The sequence below is a fragment of the Sciurus vulgaris genome (assembly GCF_902686455.1).
Source record: "Sciurus vulgaris genome assembly, chromosome: 6".
NCBI classification, from domain to species: Eukaryota; Metazoa; Chordata; class Mammalia; order Rodentia; family Sciuridae; genus Sciurus; species Sciurus vulgaris.
This window is the reverse complement of record NC_136466.1, coordinates 7,635,256-7,653,209: the sequence shown is the minus strand read 5'-3', so window position 1 is coordinate 7,653,209 and position 17,954 is coordinate 7,635,256.

Sequence of the window (17,954 nt, the reverse complement as noted above, 5' to 3'; positions counted from 1 at the left end):
GCCTCATCTCATGATGACCTTCTAGCTGACAGAGTCCCAGGGCAGTGCAGAGGACCACATGGCAAGATGCAGGAAGTGGGAGTGTGGAGTGTCTGCTGGTCCCTCTCCCTCTTCCTATGAAGTCACCCGGTGAAGGGGCTACACCCTAATGACCGTCTCTGATCCTGCCCGCTGTCCACGGCCCACCTTTAAAGGCCCCACGGGCAGCTCTGTTGCGTTGCCGCCCTGTTCGAGCCAGAAGCATGCGACTTCAGGGGTTGAGTCTGGCACGAGTTTGAGGGACAAACCCTGTTCACACCGCGGCCATCAGCTGTTGGCCACCGTCACACCGCAGCTGACTTGTGACATGGCTAGCTCCCGGCACATGTCCCCTGTCTCGCGCGCACCTGCCTCGTGGCTGAGGGGGCATCCAGGCGACTGTAAGACCCTCCAGCAGCCACAGTGCCGGGCCCTCATGGCAGGGCCGGGGCATCTTTCGTTCTCTCCCATCCACTGTGGTCCCCTGTGTGACCAAGGTCACACCAAATTATCCCTGACGGTCGGGTCATAAATTCACAATGCATCTCTGGGGCTTCCGCCACACGCGGGTCACATGATCAAATGCTTCAGCAGGATCGCTCTATTCCTGTTTTTCAAAAGTCACGTAGCAACCACAGAAGGCGCACGTTGAAGCCGGTTCTCGGATCCAGACGTGGGCTCCAGGCTGCCATTGTGCACGGACACGGCGGTGCAGTGCTGTGCTCGGGCTTTGGTGAGGGGCCCGCCCTGGTGGAGCCTCCGGGCTGCAGACACCGCTCCCTGCCGGCTCCCGGGAGCCCCTCTCAGGCTTCCTCGCACCTTCCTGTGGCGTTGGCCCAACGCTAGGCAGAGCCTGTCGGAGCTGCACTTGGAGTCGACACCGTCACACACACACAGGTATGTGAGTTTGACACGTGTTGGACTCACCACCGCCGTGAGTGAGGCCGGCTCTCTGGGTGAAGGACTGACTAGGGATCACAGGGAAGCTCCTGCAGGAACGACTGTCCGGGCCACCTGCCTGTGCTGGGCAGGAGCGTGAGAACTGGCTCAGCAGCCCAGGAACCAAGCCGCTGGGGGAGGAGCCACTCTGCCCACCTCGTGGACGGGGACACCGAGGCCTCCTAGCTTGCTCTTCTTCTCCCTGATCGTCCACTTGGCTCGCAGCTACCCGTGGTCTTCTGTTTGGCTGTGTCTGTGACAATGTCCCCACAGATTCAAGCTGTAGGTAGGGGACACAGGTGACGTGGCTCTGGTCTCTGGGAAAGCTGGATTAAGGATTCCTCAAGAAATCCATGTTTTTGGTGAAGCAAACACTTGGGCAGGGACCCCCGGGGTGCAGGCTGGGGACGTGAGCGATTCTCCATGAACGGTAGAGGGAAGCAGATAGGGAGCTGCGTCCACGTGCTCAAGACGGTGAAAAGTGCAACTCCTGTGACTGTCCCAGCCGCCACCCCAGTGCCGCTGCTGAGCCCCAGCTTGTCTTGATGCGGATTTGAGGGTCACGTTATTCAGGAAATGGAACTGACGCCTCGGAGGAGGAGGATGGCTTGAGGCCCACAGACGGATGGCTCAAGAACTGGTACAGATGTCAAGGGAGAGGAAATGAGCTGAGCGGCATCCTGGGTCTGTCCCTGGGGGGTCAGAAATCAGGGTCCGTTCATAATGGGGCTGTGATATAAAGGGTCCAGGCCTCCAGGGCACAGTTACTCTGGACTGGGCTGGGCAGAAGAAGTGGCTCCTTTTATATTTGCTCAGTGTCCACATTCCCAGGAGCAGGGAAGTTGACCCTATAAGGTAAATGTAAAGACCAGCCAAGTGACTTCCTGAGGTCACCCAATAACTACTTCCTGAAAGACGACTGGGCATCAGGCAGACTTCTAGGTGCCCGTATAGAGCAAGCGAAGACAAAGATCAAGTCCCTGCTCTCCTTTGTTCTAAGGAGAAACAGTTTGGTGCATGAAATAGTCATGACATCAAGACCAGCAGACGATGACAGAAGAGGAGAAAAGACGGTGGCCAAGACGGGCATCTTGGTCTCCGGTGGCTTGGGGAAGTGCTCATGCTCAGGCCGTTGCTCCCTGGCCCTGGCGTCCATGTTCTGAGCCCCTCAGCTGGAAGGACCAGCCCCCGTCAGGCCGGAGGAGCCAGTGCTGATGGCAGAGCGGGGGCCAGAACGTCAGAGGCGGGTAGCCTGGGGCACAGGCCAGGAGCTGGCTGGGCCTCTGAGCAGCATTTCGGGGGTCAGGCAGAGCAGGCCTCTCTGCAAGAGCCTGCACCATCCCCAGGAACCCCAGTCGGGTCAGGATGCAAACAGGCAGCGCAGGGTGCTTCCTGAGCTCCCCACAGGTCCAGACTGATTTTGCATGCACCCATAGTTCATGAGGAAATTGTTCTTTGCTTTTCTTCTTCTGAACAATTACTGTCGAATGCATAAAATCAAGCAATGCATGAATACATTTTCAGTGTGAAAGATTAAAATAATCTACATGAATACGGAACAAAGTGAGAGATTTCTTAAAATTCTTCTCCATCCCAGTTTCCTCTCTGAAAGTCTCCATTGTGAACATTTTAGCATGCATCTTCTGGACCCTTCTATGCAGATATGTCCACACTCATACAACTGCACAGTTGGCCCTGGATTTTATGGTTCTGGGCATTTGCAGTGAGCCACAGCTCTGGACAGCCAGGAGACTGAGAGGACTCGCCAGTGCCCTGCAGGGTACCCTATGCCCATTTGGTCTCTCAGTTTCAGTCCAGTGTTCAACAAATCACATGACGTGTTCAGCACTTTCTCATGAAACAGGCTCTGTGTTAGATGCCTCTCCCCCTGCAGGCTAACAGCATTCTGAGCATGTTGAAGGCGGGCTGGCTCAGTGATGGTGACGGGCGGGTTAGGTATAGTGAGTGCATTGCTGCTTATGGTATTTCTGGTTTATGGTGTGTCCACGTGAGCTGAGGAACATCTGTTTTTGCATCTGAGCTCAGAAGCGCATCAAGTGCCTTTGCACTGTGACTTGCCTTTTTCAACTTACAATATGTATTTGGAAAACTTTCTATGTCAATAAGTATGTAAAAGTCTAAATATTTTTCAACTACATATTCCATACATTTTTATTATTGTCCTCATTTTTCCTACTGAGAAAGAAATATTATTTATTAAGTGGGCAGCCTGCTATCACACAATAAATTTCCAAATTTATTTAGCCATTTCCATAGCCTCTATTTTGTTCTATTTATCAGTCATTTACTACCAAACCACTAAATATATCATTGTAGTCTGTAGTACAGCAAGTTCTACACTGTCATTATTGAAAATTTCCCTGGTGATTTTTACATGTTCTATGTCAAGTTTAAAATCTACTTTCCTTCCTTCCCTGTTGTCCTGGGGGTGGAACCTCAGGTCTTGACCATGGTGGGCAAGTGCTCTGCCACTAAGCTCCGTCTCCAACCCCTGCCGTCTCCTCCATGATCCAGGGGAACTTTGATTTCATTTGTGTTCAATTTGAAAGGCTTAATAATTTTCTTCAGGTGGATCTCACACAGTTCATGTTAGGCTTATTCCTAGATATTATGTGTGCATTTCTTTGTTTTTTTTTATGAGTGGAAATTTCAACTACATTTCATAATGGGTTATTAAGCACTAATGGGAATCACTCCGTGTTTAATGTTGTGTCTCTGTCTATCCTTTTTTTACAGAGTCCTTTCCTTAGTTCTGTTGTCTCGTTACCTGATTTTTGAGGGAGATAATAATATTGCCAGCAAATCATGTCGGCTTCTTTGCTTGATGTGTGATTCCTTCATTAATACAGGTTCATATCTACATAGTCTTAGTGCACTGGCAGGGTCGCTGGGCATGATGGCTTAGAGCGGGGACCTGACAGCAAGCCCACTCACGTCCAGCTCCTAGGAGTCGTGGCTCTGTATGCCATGAGTGCATCTGATGTTTGCTGACCATCAACGATTAGGTTGAGAGTTTATTCAGCTCAAGTGACTGTATCATTTTTCAAGCCTTTTTGAGGCATCTATTGAAACATACATGTTTTTTTCTTTAATTTGTGAAGCTGGTGAATTATGTGAATAGATCTTTCTGATATTACCTAATGAGGCATCCCGGCCTTATTTTCAATATGCCACTGGGTTTGACTTGCTACTTTATTTTATATCAAAGTCTCTGGGTGCACAGGGCTCCTGTTTCAGTTTTCAGTTTTGATGTTGGGGTTTTTCTCGGAGATGAAGGAGAAGGAATGCCACCTGATTGGATGTTTACTTTATATATTATAGATAGCATTTTTTTTTTTAAATTTGGAAGACCCGGCCATAAGCCTCCTGAGTTTATTTGCTTTGTAAATGGTGGTTCTTTTGTCCCCTGTCTGATTTCTTCATAGGTACTGATCTATTTAGGTTTTCTATTGCTTCTGGGATCCATCTAAGTAATTTGTCCTTCCCTAAAGCCAGGCACCTCCCCCAGGTGATCGCTTTAGAGACAAGGGGAGAGAGAGACGTGGGGCTCGCTGAGGCCTGGGGGCCACGCTTTCTTACCCAAATTTCTAATATCGCCCTTATCTGTTGTCCCTCTCCTTCTCTCCTTTCTAAAGTCATTTTTTAAATATCACCTCTCTGATTTTCTTGATAAGAATTGCCAGAAATTTTCTATGAGATTGGTCTTTTCAAAGGACCGTCTCTGTCTGTATTTATCTTATGTCCCGATGTTGTTTTGCTTGGATTCTATTTCATTAACGTCTGCTTTCATCTTTTAAATCGCTTCCTTCAGAGAGTGAGTCTTTTTGTTCTTTTCTGTCTTTTTTAGACACACGTTAAGTCCTTTTCTTGTCAACCTTCATGGTATTCTAACAGCCAGAGATTCCTCTCCAGGTGGTGGACTGGCTGGAGATGTTAACGGGCTCCACAGGCTAAGAGCAGTCGCCTCCAGTCCTCGGGCATGCCTGAGTGGCCGAGCTGTGAGCCTGGCCGTCCGTCCAGCATCAGATCAGACTCGCTAATATCGCACAGACCACGTCCCAGCACCTGCAAGTGGCCTTCAGACGGACACCCTGCTTGTCCCAGCACAGCCTCTGGTTGACTTTGCGTAAAGCCCTTTTGTCACGTCTGCGTGATCTCCTCTCCTCATTGTCCATCTGCACCTGTGCTAGTGCAGGTAGCAGCCCACCCTTTGAAGACCCCCAGCACCTGTCACATGCTGAGTCATAGCAGTGAACCAGATTCAGCTTCTGTCCCTGCAGACTGCCCAGTTCAGTGAGGTGTCACGTAGGTAAGACATTGAAGGGAGCTCTGGGGTCTGCGTGGAGGTGGCGAAGACCTCACGGGACAGGTGCACAGGCTGAGGCTGAGTGTTCAGCCAGGGGGCTGAGGCTCACAGGGAGGTGCTGATCCAGGCAGAGAAGTGACCGTAAGTAGAGGGAAAGGGTCAGAAGGAAGCTGGGGGTTGGGCTCACCAGGGGAGCTCAGTCTAGCTAACCCAAGGCTAGGTTTGGGGGGAGGACACTGAGGGCCAACAAGGAGCCACTGGGAGGGGCTCTGGGTGACGCTAGGACTTCACCCTGTGCTGTGTACATGAAGGCGGGAGGTTTGGACAGACCATGTGGCCCCAGGGAGGGGGCGGAGAGACGGAAGTCAGGGCCACCAGGGCAGAGGAGGTACAAGAGATCCAGATCCTGTGACAGTGGGTCCCAGAGACACGCTGGTACCTGTTGCTATGGCTTGAATGTGTCCCTCAAAGGTTCCTGTCTTGGAAGCTTTGTCCCAAAGTCGAATGCCGATGGCACTTGGGGTGGGCTTTGGGGGGACTGGGGCGAGGTCATGAGGGTGGGCCTCCTAAACATTCCAGAAGAGCATCTGGATGCTCTATGAGAAAAGGAGGGACTCCCGAGCTAGGACTCTTGCTGTCCCACCATGTGACCTCTGCCATGTTATCAGCAAGGCCTCACCAGAGGCCGGCAGCTTGACACTGGACTTCCTGGTCTCCAGAATTGGGAGCTACGGAAGCCGTATTCTTTATAAAATGCCCGGCCTGTGGCACTTAGTTATAGCAACAGAACGTGGACTACAACTCCTGGACTTCTCCAGGTCTTCAGCCCCACAGCCTGAAGATGAGAGCCAGGAGCTCACAAGGCCTGGGGCCCGAGGCCAGGCCCTCCCAGGGACCACCACCTCCTGTCAGCCTGGGCTGGGGGCATGATGAGCAAGAAGAAGCTGCACATCCCGTTCTAACCTCGCGGACCCTGCGACTTTGGAGAGGCTGCTTTGCTGCTGTTTCCTCACCAGTAAGATGGGTGGTTGGGAGAGTTAACCTGCAGAAGCACACGAGGTCCTTAGGTGACTGTGGGCTGCTCTTGTCGAAACGCGAGCATCCACATCCTGATTCCTTGGCTGGGCACCGAGGTACGTATTGTTAGATTTGTTTTTTCCCTTGGTGGGGGGAAGCGTCATTGGATGGATGTAAATAAATGGTTTGTGCATTTTATTGAAGAGGAAAGAAAAAAACGAAGCTTCCACACAAAAGGCTCCTGCCAGGCCACCCTCCCAGACGCCTGCCGCAGCCGCACACGGTGGCTTTGTTCCTCTCCTCCCTCACAGCCTAATGACATTCCCAGGGGTGGCAAAGGAGAGCTTCGGGTTGCCATGGAAACCAGGCACCAGCGAGAACCAAGAGAATTCTCGCCCTGGAGGAGGCTGCGGATTATTTCCGTTGCTCAGGGAGCAGAGCTGCCTGGGAGGTTTGGGGGCGGGGATGGCGGAGACTTTGAGGTCTTACGTGGTCCTGATGGGGGCAGAGAAGTACCAGGAGGCCTGTGGGCTGCAGAGCCCTGGTCCAGGGGTCTCCACTTCCAAATCCAGATACGACGGCAGGTGGGAGAAGGCAGGGGCGAGGGAAAGAGGGCGGCCCTCCACCGCCACGGGCCCCTGCGCCTGCGACATCCTGGAGCCGTGCCAGGGTCTCACCGGATGCCAACACCTTCCCGGGGTGTCCAAGCACAGCTTCTCAGCACAGCCTCCCAGGGTCGGCCTCGCGCCCACCGCGCAGAGGAGGGCATGAGGCAGGAGGGGCCTCCTGGGACTCTCCCCAGAGCTCAGCCAAACCCTCCCAGAGGGACAGAGCTGCTTCCCTGACCACAGAACGTCGCCTGGCCAGCTGACCCGGCGGAGCCTGCTTCCTCTGGCTGCTGTCCCTCCCTGTCGGGCCCCTGACCCCCACCTCTGTCCACTCACACCCGGCCTCAGAGTCCACCTAAAGGCCAGGAGCCGTGTTTTAAATTCGGCCATACCTGCGGCTGTCCTGCAGTCCCTTTAGTGGATCAGCACCTGAGGGGCCAAGTGGAATAGAACAGAAAACACCGGGTTCGCCTTAGCCTGCGGCCAGGCTGCTCGTCCTGGGATGCGCAGAGTGCGACCGGGAGGCCTGGGTTGTGAGGCCAGCTGCTCCTTCCTGTCGCCGAGGATCGAGGATCGGGTCCAGAGCTGGCGGAGTGGCGGCTGCTGGGGAGCTAGTTTGGGAGGTCCAGCTTCTCCCACCTTCCCCAGCTGCCCCACAGGAGGCCACCTGCCCCAGGCTCTGAGCTGCGCTGCCCCCTGGGCCGCACTCCCTGGGCCTCCCCAGACACACCGGTGTCCCTGCAGAATCCTGCTCAGGTCTCTGAAGCATCTCTGCCCCGTTCCTCCTCCTCCAAAGACAGTGTCACCCAGCCGCTCACCGTGTCACCGTGTCGCAGTGGGAGCCATCTGTCTGCCTCCCTGCCCATTTCTCCCGCCAGACAGACCGTCCCACCTAGAAGTGGGAGGGAGGGCTCGCAGGCATCCGCAGGTTGGCAACGGGCGTTGCCCCTTTGCTCCTGAGAAACCTACTTTTGGTGACGTAATCAGAAAATAAGCAGGAAGCCAGCAAAAAGCGTCATTAATTGTGATAAATGCCCTGAAGGAAAGGAGGGTGCTCCTTCAGGTGGGGCAGTCGGCAAACCTCGCATCTCGGCGGCTGGTTAGATAGGAGTTCAAGTCTCTATCAGGTCAAGCAAGTCAGTGTGGGGAGCGGGGCCTGCTCCATAATGCAGGCTTCCGGAAGGGGTAGACGGGAGGCCATGGGTAGGACCCTGAACAGGGCCACGGATGTTACATGATGTCACATTGGTCCCATCTGTCACATGGTGCATGAGCTTGCTGGTCCTCCTGGGACAAGGGCGTGGCACACCAAACGAAGTGGCCTCAAGGTCAGATGTTACTCTCACCCAGCTCTGGCGGGTTGCCTCCTCCCGAGGGCTGGGAGGGCAGACCAGCTCCAGACTCTCCGGGTTCTGGTGACTTGCTGGCCATCTTGGCAGACCTCGGCTTGCAGATGCGACACTGAGTCTCTGCCTCTGTCTTCCAGGATCTCCCGCGTAACGTCTGCCTCTGGGTTTCCCCTTCGCACAAGGACACTGGCTGCATTGATTTCGGGGCCCACCCTACCCCAGTTTGTCCTCACGTTAACTAATGGCTGTGGTGACTGCATTTTCAAATAAGGCCAGCTTCTGAGAACCCAGGGGTTCATCTTTCAACTTGTGAACCTCTGTGGGACACCACGGAGCCCACAAGCCACGGTCATGCTTCATGGCCAAGCCCTTGGGAAGCAGGTTTCACCTGGGTGCTTGCGAAGCCCTAGGCTAAATGGATTGCGTCTGCATATCGCCTGGCACAGCCGTGCCCTGTAATCAGCTCTGGTTGCCTTAGAACACCTGGAACAACAGCGCCGCTATGCAAGTGGTCGCACCGAGTTGTTCAGGAATAGTAACGGATCGAGGCCGGGCCTCCCAGGCAGATGGAGGCTGGTGGACTCGGTGGATGTGGCCACTGTGGCCGGGAGGGCCGTTGTCATTCACGGTGCTGGTGTAGCTCAGGACCCAGCACACAAGTGCTGAAACAAGTCTGCTGCTGCACCTGGCCTTCCAGTTGCAGTGCCAGTCTCCTGTCACTGTGACAACACATCTGAGATACACAACTTAAAAGGAGAAAACGATCACTTTGGCTCAGCGTTTCAGAGGTGTCGTCCACGGTCGGGTGGCCCCATTGCCCTTGGGCAGTTCATCATGGCAGACGTGCAAAGCAGAGGAAAGTTGCTCACCTCATGGTGCCAGGAAGGAGAGAGAGAGAGAGAAGGGCAGACCCAATCTCCTCTTCAAGGCGTGTTTCCCCAAATAGGTCCCCCCAAAGTCTCCACCCCACTGCCACAGTGCCACCAGCTGGGGACCAAGCCTCCCCCACCCCCACCCCCACCCCCACAGTGCCACCAGCTGGGGACCAAGCCTCCCCCACCCCCTCCCCCACAGTGCCATCTGCTGGGGACCAAGCCTCCCCCACCCTTGTCCCCACAGTGCCACCAGCTGGGAACCCAGCCTCCCCCACGTGGTGAACCCAGTGGAACACTGGTCAGCTGCAGCTCCGAGGCCTTAGCGAGGTCCTTTCCTTCTCTGAACCCCAGACTCTGACGAGTGACGTGGAGGGCTGGTGTCGCTCTGGGAAGTCCCTTCTCAGTCCCTGCCTGCTCTGGTCCCCAGGAGCCCAGCGTGCCCAAGCTCCACCCAGGAGCCCAGTGTGCCCAAGCTCCACCCAAGAGCCCAGCGTGCCTAAGCTCCACCGGGGCGGGCTCCCATTGGCACAGGTCCAGGCAAAAGCGAAGCCCAGCATTCTGGCTCCGGGGCAGCGCCTGTCCTGCCTCTGCTCCACGGCCAGGCAGGGGCCAGGTCCAAAGAGGAGAAGTACACGCAGCTGTTACACGGCCCCTCTCGGCACGCCCGGCGCGGTGCCTGGGCTGGAACGGGCTCAAACGTGACCCTGCACGGAGGAGCCCGCCCATCTGTCCTGCAAAGGCGGAGAGAGAAGTTCTCCCCAGGTGTCTCACCCGCGAGCGCCCGGCTGAGAAGTCACGTGCGAGGCTTGGCCGGACTGCCTGGGCTAGGCCTCCCGCTGAGGTCGCTGGCCCTCCCGGCCCCTCCCGGCCTCAGCTTTCCTTTCTATAGGACGGAGCTCCGCCCTGACCTCAGACCCAGTGAGCTGGGCCCTGAGCAGTGCTGCCCGCGCCCAGCACCTGGGAATGAGCCCGCTGCCTCCTCTACCTGCCACCCGGGCTGCTCACATACCTGGTGGCTCTACCGTGCCCCGCCCCCCCCAGCAGAACCAGCACCACCCTGGAGCTCGCCAAGAATGCTGATTCGGGCTCCACCCCAACTTGAGTCAGAAGTTCTGGGGCGGGGCCCAGCCACCTGGATTTTGACAGCCCCCCCGGGAGGGAACGCAGCTGCCCTTCAAGGCTGGGAGACAGCTCTTCCCCTCCCGCCACTCCCGCCAAGAGCAGCACTTCAGGCCTGGCCGTGGCACCTGAGACTCACCTCACCTTCGCACGGGCGGAGACGGAGCAGGGGCTGTCAACCAAATTACAATGCCCACCTTTCTTAGCACGCCAACCTCCCTTAGGAGTTGTTAAGATGTGAAAAGAAAATTGCCTCTGGGCTCGGGGGGCGGGTGGGAGTACTGCGAGGGAAGTTGCCCTGCTCCCGCCCTCCAGGGCTCCCAGGCCACTGCACGGCAGGCCCTCGGGCTGCACCTGCAAGTCTGAGCACCCAGGTCTAAGGTTCCCCTCACAGCTGAGAACAGAACTTGGGTCCCGGAGGCTGGGAGGGCTCACCAGGGGGTGCCCGGGGCAGCTGGCCAGGAGAAAGCGCCCGGGCTACCCAGGTCACCTGCCGCCTGTTCCAGGATCCTGGATGCCTTCGCCCTGGAGAGGCGATGAAGCCGAGGACATGCTCGCCTGCCAGCCGGCGTGAAGGTGGCAGAACGCGTGTATGGGAAGATCACGCCGTACCCCAGAAGTGTCTAATTTTTATGCTTTAAATACCGGCTAAAATAAACTTAGTTATTAGTTAAAGAACCCCCTGTCCAGCTTGCCCAGGGGCTTATGTGAGCATCTCTGGGGACAGGATCCCAGGTGCCAGTCCCACTGGAAGCTGCCCGCGATTGCAGTGCTCAGCTGGGCCTGAGGCCTCTGCTCCTCCTCAGGCCTCGACGCTCACCCCTCTGCAGGTGAGAGGAAGTCAAGCCTGCAGCCAAGGCCTGCTCCGGGGACCCACTTCCGATCTCATTAGCAGTGGTCGTGTGGTGGTCACCCAGGCTGGTTGGCCTTTCCTGACTTCCTGCCAGGGACGGGGCTTCTCCCCAGCCTCCTGAGCCCTCTCCCACCCGAGGGGCCTAGAGAAAGCCAGTTGAGTGTGAGCTCCTCCTACCCCCTGGCCTGGGAGCCTTTCTGGCCCAGGGGCATAAACCTCCCTCCTCGATGGCACAGGCTGTGTGCCAGCAGTTCTGAGAACTGAGCAGGGTGGGAGTCACGTGGGGCAGACCCAGCAGCTTGCCGCGAGCCCCGCCAGGCCCTCCTGCTCTCATGTCGCACGCAGGCTTCCCGTTCACTTCTCCACGCGGATCCCCGGAAGTGCAGCCAGTTCCCCCAGCTTTAGGGCTGAAACGGCAACAACAGCAGCAAATGTGTTTTGGAATCAGCGTTTTCACTGGGTGTTGCTGGTGAACTGAAGGACAGCAGCTACTGGGAGAGCCACGCTGACCGCGGGCCATTTGGTCAGAGCCAATCCCGGTGCGTGGAATCGATAACTTTTCCAACCAGATGTGTATCAGCCCGTGCAGAGGTGAGGAGATGTCGGAGAAAATCACCTGGCCGTCTGTTCTGCTGTCCGCAGTCCGGGGACTTTATGCAGACCCTTGTGAGGAAGATTTAAAAGAAGCGAGCGCAAGTGTTCCTCGGGCACCAGAAAGTGCCTTTCCTGCCCCAGGAGCAAGAAGAACGAGGCCACAAGGTTCACAGGTCACCTCAGTCCCTGAGTAGACTCTCCCTCTTGCCCTGGTGGCCATGGGCAGGAGGACCAGGCGGAAGAACAGCAAGGGCAGGCCGGGTCATCTTCCTCCCCTGTGACCAGGGGGTGGGTTTAGCCCTATTCTGCAGGTGTGGAAACCGAGACTCAGGAGGGGCCGTCCCCTGCCTCAGATCACACAGCTGGGATGTCGCAGGACCAGGGAGCCAGCCACTCCTCAGGGCAGGGTCGGGATGCCTGCCTTGTTCCCGCTTCAGGCTCGGCCAACTCCCAGGACCAGGTGTGTTCACGGTGTCCACTGTGGCGCGCGGACACCCCAGCAGGCTCAGAGGTGACGCATCTGAAATTCCCCGGTGCCCTTGAGCCAGGGAGACCGCTTGGCTCTGACCTCTCTGCAGGACGTGGCAGTTCAGATGTCGGTAGGTGGGGCCGCCATTGCCTGGACCACAGTCTTGGCGCCCGGCCTCCCTTCCTGGCCACCCTCCCTCGCCCTCCACCTGGTCCTTCCTGGTGAAGAGGGGCAGTGGGACGTGCAGCCCTTGTCTGAGAAGGGGGCCTCACCCCCTGGGGAGTCCCAGGGCACTTCCAGGAACATGGATGTGCATCCCCAAGCCTGCGTCTGGCAGAGCCTTTCCTGGCCTGCCGCGCCTCGTCTCCAAGGAGGAACGGAAGGGCCCCCGAGCCTCAGGGAGCAGGGGCTCCCACAGAGGGGCTTCCCTGGGCCTTGGCTCCCCTGCTGCACTGTTCCCCGCAAGGCTCAGCTATGTCTCCACCGCTGGGCTGCGGTCAGGGGCAGGACAGGGTCGCTGACCCCTTGCCAGGAGGGTTCTGAGCTGCCTGGTGGTGGGGACACTGGGCTCCCCTGCTGACAGTCCCCGGTGGATTTCTGCTCAGGCTCCTTGGCGAGCAGCCGGAAGCCCTGGTGTGGGGGCTCCAGCCTTGCTGCTGCCCATCCCCTCCAGCCACTCAGTTGTGTCCCCGCAGCTGGGCTGCCCCGTCCCTCCATGGTGTTAGTGTGTCTTGGGTCACCTTGAGGCCCACTGAGACCTCCCGCTCATCCTCCAAGGCCCATCGCTGTGCCCCTTCATCTGGAGTCCCCACCCTGGATGGTGAGCACCCCGCTGTGTGCTAAGGAGTCACACGGCTTGTGTTCCAGGACTCTTTCAGGGACAAGGTCAGAAACGCAGCCCTGGGAGCACGTGACTGCAATTGATAAGGAAAGTATCACTCACGCACAAATTGCCAAGAGAGCAACCGTAGATGCTCCTCACCAGAAAAAGAGGTGTGCAGGTGACAGATAGATCAGATTAGCTCGATTTAATCATCTCACCATGTGTGAAACATGGAAACATCGCATATGTGCCGGAAATAGAGACGCTTTTAATTTGTCAATTTTGCAAAACAATAATAAAATAAAGAAAGCTGGACGGGGGTGTAGCTCAATGGTAGAGTGCTCGCTCAGCACGCGGAGGTCCTGGGTTCCAGCCCCGTCCCTGCGAAACGAGCAAACAACAAGAATGGAGAGAGAGGAGGAAGAGAGAGGAGAAAAATAGAATAGCAAAAGGAAAAGAAAGCAGACCTCGGAGGGCTTGACGGACAGTCGGACCACCGAGGCTCCCGGACCCAAGTGTCTGGGGAGACCCGCCACCAGGCCCATCTTGATCCCTGTTTCAAGGCCAGTGAGAAATTGCTCCAGGCTGGGCTCCGCCCTAGTAGCCACCGGCAGCTTTACGCTTATATTCCACCAGGTACCCAGGTACCCAGTACCTTCGGCAGCGAGGCATCTTTTCCGAAAGCTTCCAGGTAAAGCTGCAGGACTGACTCTTGCTGGCCTGACTTGGGTCAGGTGCAGGAGCTGACCCCAGCTCTATGTCTGGAGTGGATCAGGAAGGGGCCGCATGCTGGCCCGGGCAGTCCTGCGGACGGAAGGAGGCGTGCTCCCCTGAAGGAGACTCAGGGCGTGACCCAAGGAAGGGGAGGATGCTGGACAGAAACGACCTCAGCCGGCACTGCGTCCTTCCCCAGGACGTGAGTATTGGGTCAGTGCCTGAGTCGCGGCCCCAGCACAGACTGGGCTCCACTGAGTGTGAACCAGCCCAATGAGGAAATGACACGGGCCCTGGACTGGGCAGGGCCTGACTGTCCCCCAAGGCGCCTGTGTTGGACACTTGCTGCCAGTGTGGTGATGTGAGACATGATGGGAACTTTAGGGCCTGGGGCCCAGAGGGGAGCGATTAATCCCCACAGGACCCCAGCTGACTCTCAGGAGAGATGGGTGATCTCTGACTTCCTGTCTGTCATGTGATGTCTCCTTTTGGCACATGCCCCCACCATGATGCCATCTGCCATGAGGTCCTCACCAGAGCCAAGTCACTGCTATGGCTATCCCCAAGGACCTCCAGAATTATGAGTTAAATACACCTTTTTAGTCTATAAAGTTACCCAGCCTCAGGCATTTAATTGTAGTAAGACAAAATAGACCAATGCAATCAGAAACGTTTGTAGGCAGTTACCGGTGTCCTTAGAGAGGGTCCAACATCTCGAGTATCCCCAGTTTCTCCTAGCAACCTGGGTCCACCATACCAAGCTGTGTGAATTCAGGCTGGTTTTAAAGTCTCTCTGTGCCTTTACTTTTCCATGGTGAAATGAGGATTATAGTAGCTAACCCACCCTGAGTAGCAAGTGACTTTGTGTCCTCCTAAACCCAGACCTGGGAGCCTTTCTGGCCAAGGGGCATAAACCTCCCTCCTTAATGGCACAGGCTGAGTGCCAGCAGCACATTACCCCACCATCTTGTGAGACCCACAGTTCAGGGGGGTGGAGGGGTCACAAAGTTGGACCTGGCCCCTCCAGTGGGTACCTGCTTGGAAGGAAGGGGACAGTTTGCTGATGGAGGCTGGGCCAGGCTGGGGCTTTGAGTGTTTCCAGAGGGAACCACTCTGGAATTTTAAAACGGCCTGCCAGCAGTGGGAGGGAGTGGGGAAGGGCCTGGCCTGGATGAGCCGTGGGACACATGGGATCTTCCCTGGAGGACACTGCCCGAGGACCCGGCTCCTCCTCCTTGTCCCTCACCTGGTTGTGTCTGCAGCTGCTCTGAGCAGGGCCAAAGGTATGTTGAAGGAAACAGGGAGACGCCAGCCCTGCTGGGCTCCTGCCACGGAGACTGTCCCGCTGGCGGAATGGACTTTCAGCACCGAGGGCGAGAAGACAGCTCCCTACAGTCAGGAGTGACTGCAGAGGCACGGAGACCGCCCTTCTCCATCTGGGACAGCCGTCACCTGAGGGGAGCTGGGGACGCCAGGCACATGCTCAGCTGGCTTTCCCAACACCCACAGGGCCTGCTCTGCTGCTCTGCTGTTTACCTCCGTGACTCCATAAGCGGAGGACACGCCCAGAAGCACCTCACGGGTATTCTAGTCACCTCTCCTTCCGGTCCAGTGGACAGTCAGGTGGACCGTGCAGGCCCTGCTGCTTCTCCCACTCACTCGCTCCGTCCTGCAGCACGTGGGGGAGGGACTTCCTATTCACGGACCCCTGGCGTTCCTGCCGAAGCCCAGGCCCAGGTCCTCTGGGTCTGCTGAGTCAGGCTGATCCTCCCGCAACCCGTGACCAAGGCCTGCTGCCCTGGGCAGCCCCGCACGCCCCAGGCTACTCCCGTGGGCACGAGGAGTGCCGAGGCTCCTTATGCAAATGGGCGTCCCCACAGGACATGTTTTAGCACTCACCGTGTGCCAGGAAATCGAGCATTACTAACTACCATTTATTGAGTTTACGGTAGTTAAAAAGATGACTCTCTTTTCTATAAAAAGAAAAGCGACATGAATATTTGTCCAAGGCCAAAAATAGTAAGGCGCAGACTTGAACTGCGGCCGTGAGGCCCCTGAAGCAGGCGCTAACCCTCGTGCAGTGACGCGCTCTTAACCCGATTGCTTTAGTGCTCACAGAAGACGTGGGAGGACAGACGCGGTCCGAGCGTTCAACTGCTTCCAAAGGAGGCCTCAGCTCAGCAATGGCCGAACACGACCCCAGGCCCTGTCCACCACCCTCCTGACCACCCTGCCTGGCTGTCAGGTGCTGTCAGCTGTTTGCCAAGGCTGAGGGCTTACCATGAGCACGGCTGCCCAGCTCCCTGCACCCGGCACAGGGAATTTCCCCAAGACCCAGGGCTTCTGGCTAACGTCTGGGACTCCGTGAGCAGCACATCTTCTTGTTGGAAGCCACCCACACTGGACAAGATGATGAGGCCCACCTCAGGTCCTCCAGGGCCCTTCCTGCCAGAGCAGAGGAAGCTGGGACTTGATCAGGGGGGGCTCGGCCTTGGGTCCAGGATGCTTCCTGTACCATGGAATGTCTTCATTTGTTGTTCACAGTTTAATTAAGTGTCCCCCAAAGGTCCATGTGCAAAGGCCGGTCCCTAGGGTGGTGGCTTTTGAGAAGAGGGGCCTGGTGGGAGGCCTTGGGTCACTGGGGGTGGCCTGGAGGGGACTGCAGGCCCCGGGCCCCTTCTCGCTCTCTATCTTCCCGACCGTGATTGGAGCGGTTCTGCTGGGCCTGGTGCTCCTGCCATTGTCCTTTGCGCCCCCAGGGGCTGAAGACAACAGGTCCACCTGGTCAAGGACCTGAAACTTCGACACCGTGAGCCGAATTGTTTTCCTCTTGTAAGTTGATGGTCTCGGGTGTTTCCTAATGATGGAAATCTGGTCCACACAGCCACTAGGATCAGACGCATCCGACGTCTGGCGTGGAGGGGCGGCGTGGCTGTGGGATGCGGATCGCAGTCCTGGAGGATGGCCTACTCTGCCTGACCTTGTGCAAGGCCGGGAGGGTTGAGCGCCCGGCCCCCATGGACACGCGGAGCTTGCGTTCTCAGAGAGAAAGGCAAGGAGCCACCTGTCACTCGGCTTGATAAATAAGGAGGCGTGATTGAAGGCAGTGTGGGCGACAGCGAATTAAGGAACGGTTCAAGGAGCCGCGCGTGCCGAGCGCAGGGAGATTAATTAATGACTCCCCCTCCGCCCGCCAATTAGTGCTGAACTCTGCTTGATCCCCGACACGTTGGCTTCAGACACTGCCCCTAAGTGGTGTATTCTGAGAAAGGAAGAGTCCTCTTCCCACTCCAGAGGGGAGATGCACGGAGCCCCAGACCTGTCTGGGTTTGCCCTCGCTGAGCGGGGCCTCCGGGCCAACCTGAGGAATGAAGTGGACGCTCTAGCGGGCCGTGCTTTTGGCCGGGTAGCAGACGTGCTGAGCGCAGAGGAAGCTTCTTGCCCGACACAGCTGCGGCCCCCACGGAGCTGCGTGGGGCTTGAAGTTGGGGCAGCACCAGCCATCTGTGCTTCCTGAGGGGGCGGCGTGGGCTCCAGACTGCAATGCTGACCCTCGGCTCCTGCTTCCCGGGCAGGGGCTGCTGGTAGGAAGGTGGGGGCAGGAGGTTGAGGGACTGTGACAGGCTGCAGCTTCGGGGACGGGGACGCGCCAGTACTGACACCGCCGGCTACCCTGGCGAGTCCTGCTTCCTCAGGTGCTGAGGTGTAACCCGGAGAAGCGTGCGAGGCAAGCGTGCGGCAGAGTAAGCAGCTTCGTTAAAGGAAAGCAGAGCAGACTTCTCCCGGGTGGAAGAAGGGACCCAAAGGCGGAATCCGTGGGGTGAGGAAGTCTTGCCCTTTTTACAGGTTTTAGTCTACCCCTTCCTTCTCTCTCCTTCCTGGCCCAGGAGACGCAGGTGAGAAGACAAAAAGGTGAGAAGCACATGGGCCGGGGGAGGGGCCCATGCAGTGACTCAGGCAGGTAGGGGCCCGGGGCGTTAATTAGCAACTCCTCGCCTCAGCCTTTTGAAAAAAGGATGGTAAGCGCAGATAAATTTGGCAACCAATGGTCTCTGGAGGTCTTGGACATTCCACTCTCCCAGAGGTGGTCTCCAACTTCCCAGACGCAGATGGCTTCTGTGGCCTCCATTTGCTCGATTTGACCCGATTCTGGATTCTACCCTAATTGCCTGTCCTCGATTCCGTCTTCAGTACCAGCACACGGGATACCTGCTCCTCCGGACTCATTGCAATCCCCCCATTGACATGG